Genomic DNA, 5,590 nt, shown 5'->3' with positions numbered 1-5,590 from the left:
GTCGGCAACTAAGAACCCCCACAAGATGCCTTGACGCTGCTGCAACAATGACCTCAAGCATACCAGTTCTGAGGCTCGCATGGGAGCAGGCAATGGCCCATTCTGCTGGACACTGAGTCCCCGCGAATCAGAAACAATGCAACGGCACCTAACACGTCAACAACCATAACATGGTTTGGCTACAATAGCTTTTCTTCCAGTCTGTCATTTTTCTACGGACTATAAAGTCTCTTGAAACATATAACATTAGCAAGAGAAGCTAAAGTTGGTAAGGAGCAAAAGGGGGTAGAATTTACGGTAAGACACAAAGATTGAATGGTACTTTGCTTCTTATAGAAGAAGATACTGCAGTCCATGGAAGACCTATTACATATTTACCTTCTTAATGATAGTTGTTTCTATTTTTAAGAACTGAATTTTTTCAAATGAGAAAAAAATTAAGGTTTTCACTGGCTAAATTTTTAAGCAGTAGATTGCTAGATTCCTCTTCTCAGTCTGTCCTAGTCTGGAAGCTCCATTGAAACATATCCACCGTGGGTGACCCCGGTGGTATTTGAACTACTGGTGGTGGAGCTGGTAGAGCTTCCAGAATCATAGCAACATGGAAGCCACACAATGAGGACAAAGTGACAGACGAGAGGCCACCAGAAGAACAAAGAAACCTGACTGAGAAGAGGTACAACTTAAAGTGCTCAGAAGCAAGGATGACAAGACTTCATCTCATGTACTTTGGATTTGTTATCAGGGGTGACCTGGAGGTAGTGGGTGAGCAGAAAACAGGACTGGCCTTCGTGAGATGGTTTGACAGTGAATTTCAACCTTTGGCAAAGAAACCTAACACAGTGCCTCATCCCAGGCACTTATTCCTGGGATGCACCCATTCCCCACCCCCTCCCCCCTCCCCTCCAACTTCCTCCTTTTCTAATGACCAGGTCTGCCTATTACCCTTCTGCGACCTGGCTGGTAAATTTTATTTTCTTCTTTATTCTTCTGTGTTGCTCAAATTCTTCCCAATATATCTATTTATATAAACTGTATCATGCTCAGTCGTGAAGTGGTATTTTAAAAGAAATGTTTTTGAAATTGTATCACTAGGGAAATAGGACTGTTGCCAGTATTAGTTTGGGGGGAAAATGCTTAGAGACTGCATTCGAGTTTCCGTCATTGCTCCAATCCATCCAGCTGGACAGTCATAGCCAGTAAAATCATGTTATCCTTTGAATGAGTCCTTACAAAAGCAAGACAATCAAGAGTTTCTGCCAAATAGCATTGTCCCACATCACCCTAAGTGAATAAATATTCCACAATGGCGATCAGTGAATTTCAGTGGGAATTCAGGACAGAGAATGGGGAGACGCCTATCTTGAGAAGGTGCTTTCCTCTTCCATTGGTGGGAAAACCAAGGAGGGGCAGCCTACCTTTGGGGAAAACACTTAACACTCCTTAGTAGACTCCCAACAGGAGAGCCCACCCAGTATTGTGTTGTTAATCAGGTCATTTTAGACTGAGTCTCTCTTCCACCCTCTGTGACACTGCTCGCTTAGTGCTGTAGGCTACTTGGATTTTAGATTTTGTCTTGAGGGAGGGGTACAGCACTCATTTTGGACCACATCAAAGTCACATGATTTGGAAACTCCACTAGGGCACCAGACTGTACCTTAAACGTACGCATTGCAGAATGAAGGAACTGAAATGCTCCTTTGGACCTAAAGCTGGAACAGCTTAGATAAGAAGCTGAGGGCTGCCATGCCAAGGTCGTGGATTTGGAAGTAAGTTGATTTTGGATTAAATCTCTTTCTTTTGAGTTTGCTCAATAACTGGCAATTTAAGACTACTATGTACTTCCTGTTTTCCTACTTTCTTTGCTTTGGGGGACATGTTTTAGTCCTGCAGTGATACTTTTGCCTGAATGAATGAGCGTCATTGAAATTTTCACCTTGTGTCTACCCCGCATTGCTTTCTAAAAAAATGTTCAGTTACTACATACGTGAACATCCCATGTATTTTAGTCCTAAAAGCTTTCCTATATATGTATGTATATATATCTATATCTCAATCCTTTAAGTTCTATATCATTGTCTATGTTAATGATACTATTATTAGAATTACCAAATGCCTCAGGACATTGCTTAATTATTTCTCAACAAGTTGATAATGCTGCCTTTAAAGTGAACCCAAGACATACATAAACGTTAGATCTACGAAAGGATTTTGAGTTCACACTTGTTTATAAGCTCCTAAGAATTTTAAAGATGTGGCCTTGCTCAATACTTGCCCTCATGAAAGGATCACTGAGGATACGGGTGCAATAGCATAATTAGATGGTGCTTGGCTATGAGAAAGAATATTGTCTGGGCTCTTAAACAGTGTCAGCTATGTCCACTTGGAAGGAGCACATCAGCCAATGTGATCCAAGGACTAAATTTTAAAAATCCAAGATCAGAGGACATAATTGTTGTAGAACTTAAATTTTGAACACCTGGCCTGCAGAAGGCTATGGATGATAAAGAAAGCCCCAAATCCATGTGCAGAGTCCCCACGTCGATTGTCTCCCTTGAATTCTCCTAGAGCAGTGGCCTTCATACAGTTGCTCATGTCGTGGTGGCCCGCAACCATAAAATTATTTTCTTTGCTACTTCATAACTATAATTTTGCTACTGCTATGAATCATAATGTAAATATCTGATATGTAGGATATATTTTCATTGTTATAAATTGAACATAATTAAAGCATAGTGAGTAATCACAACACAATATGTAATTATATTGTGAAATATTTATGTGTTTTCCGATGGTCTTAGGCGACCCCTGTGAAAGGGTCATTCGACCCCCAAAGGGGTCGCGACCCATAGGTTGAGAATCGCTGTCCTAGACCATTGCCTGATCGTGGATATGAATTGTCCTCAGACAGAGTACACTGGAAAATAGATAACTTAAGAGTTCGTCAAAATGGAACCTATTATCATTTATTTTCACTTTTGACCCATTTTTAATTTGTTCTAGTTTCTATTGAAGTACCCTACGGCTCCTTTGCTAATCTGTAGACTCTCTTTTCTGTAGTTTTCCATTGCGTACATTTGCTACTTTCCCACTAGTTTTCCCGCCAGAGCCACCTTTTCTAAGAATCTTGGCGGCCGCTGCCCCCGTCCATAAGGAATCAAGGCGGGCAGCTCCCTGGCTGTGCCCACGGCCCGCCCACCAGGGTCCGTGCGCACAGCTGTGGTTGCCGTGGAAGCCGGCCACCACTCGTGTTCGCGGCTGTGGGAACCCGAGTGTGAGGAGCGCTGGGGACCGAGAGACACGGAGTGGCAGCTGACTCCAGGTTACGCGCTTCTGAAAAAGCGTCTCCTTCGAGCAGCTTGGGGCGGCCCTTATGGACCTGGAAACCGGTACAATGCTATTAGATTCTGCTTTCCCGTAGATTGGCGTTTTCTGTGTTTTATTTTGTTGCCGTTGTTGCGTTTTTTGGGAACGATTTTCTTTATATGAAATGCAGAATCGATCAATATAAAGAGATGGTATTAGGTTAATAGTTTCTTAGGGTTATGGTGGGGAAGTGGGGAACAATGGGGGTTAATAATAATGGCACAAAATGAAGAAAGTGTTCTAAAATTAATTGCGGTGGTGATTGCACAACTATTTAAGGCACCGAGTGATACATGACTTATATGTCAATGAAACTGTTAAAAATAGTTACTGTATTAACTATTATTATTCTAGTGATGATTGCACAACTCTTGTTGAGGTGATTGAATTGTATGGTAGGTGAATTAGGCCACTGGAGATCCCCTTGCAGAGGGGTCTGGGGAGAAGATGAGCCAGTCAGGGTACAACTTTCCTCTAGTTCCTAAATGTTTCCTCCCCGCTCCCACTACCATGACTCGAATTCGACCTTGCAAGTCTGGCTAGACCAGGGGATGTACACTGGTACAGATAGGAACTGGAAACACAGGGAACCCAGGGCGGATGATCCCTTCAGGACCAGTGGTGTGAGTGGTGATACTGGGAGCGTAGAGGGAGAGTGGGTTGGAAAGAGGGAACCGATTACAAGGATCTACATGTGACCTCCTCCCTGGGGGACGGACAACACAAAAGTGGGTGAAGGGAGACGTTGGACAGGGCAAGATATGACAAAATAACAATTTATAAACTATCAAGGGCTCAGGAGGGAGGGGGAAGGGAGGGGAAAAATGAGGACCTAATGCCGGGGGTTTAAGTGGAGAGAAAATGTTTTGAGAATGATGAGGGCAATGAATGTACAAATGCGCTTTACACAATTGATGTGTGTATGGATTGTGATAAGAGTTGTATGAGCCCCTAATAAAATGATTTACAAAAACACAACGGTTTTTTTAAAATCTAGGTATTTGGCCTCATTTCTCAATTGCTTTCTTCACTGACAACATTTTGTTACAAATACAATAATAAAAAATGGACGAATAGTTCAAATTTCAGCTTGATTTAAAATGACAGTTTCCTGATACAGGGAAATGAAGAATTGAGCAGGTCCTGTGAAGTAAAAAGTTCCAATTATGTTGTTCCTTTCTATTAATTAAATAGGCACTAAGTAGTGTTCACCGTACCACCTTGGGGACCACTGTTGTGCAGAATTACTGCCCGTTGTTACATGTTATGCTCCGCTCAATATAGCATTGACACACATCCTGAGTGAGCATCTATGAGGCTCCAAGTCCAACTCCATTGGGACTCCCAAAAGGAGTTTCTGACTAACCCTGAGGCACCTCTTATTTTTACACCAAATTCCATTATTGTTTGTTACGAAAAATAATGTGCTTTGGAGATGTTCATTTTTAAGCAAACATGCTGCTGACAGAATTCTTTTCTTTGAAAGCCTTAGCCAATTTCACCGTTACCCGGCTTCCCCGAAAGTAAGACATCCCCCCAAAATAAGACTTACTTACAGTTTTGCCTCTCGCTGATATATAAGGCATCCCCCGAAAATAAGACCTCCCTGAAAATAAGCCCCCCCAAAGTTACCCCAAAGGACCTTCGCTGCGGGCGCAGCCGTGCAGCTCACTGTTGGCCGCTGCACAGCCGGAGCAGACAGGAAGTGCGAGGTCTCTTTTAATAAAACAATAAACAATAAATGTGTACCGTATTCTTCTTCATGGAAAAAATAAGATATCCCCTGAAAATAAGACCTAGAGCATCTTTGGGAGCAAAAATTAATATAAGACACTGTCTTATTTTCGGAGAAACAGGGTAATACTGACCACTCAGATTGGTACCACAGAGGGTCCTGGGCAGGATAGGCAAAAAATGTAGAACAAAATTCAAAGTCATACAAACAATCAGATTTCAGATTTGATAGGTGTGATAGAGACTTGTGGAACCGCTAACAGTGTGGCCCTCACCCTCCCTTCAAGCCTGGATCTGAACTCCTTACCACCACCCCCTTCAGGATCACTTTACAGTCAAACATCAGACAAGCCTATAAAGCAGCAGTTCTCAACCTGTGGGTCGCGACCTCCTTGGGGGTCTAACGACCCTTTCACAGGGGTTGCCCGATTCATCACAGTAACAAAATTACAGTTATGAAGTAGCAACAAAAATAATTTTATGGTTGGGG

This window comes from Echinops telfairi, unplaced genomic scaffold, assembly GCF_000313985.2.
Source record: "Echinops telfairi isolate 266 unplaced genomic scaffold, ASM31398v2 ScPeMD7_70;HRSCAF=299, whole genome shotgun sequence".
Lineage (NCBI taxonomy): Eukaryota > Metazoa > Chordata > Mammalia > Afrosoricida > Tenrecidae > Echinops > Echinops telfairi.
This window is presented reverse-complemented; position numbering follows the sequence as displayed.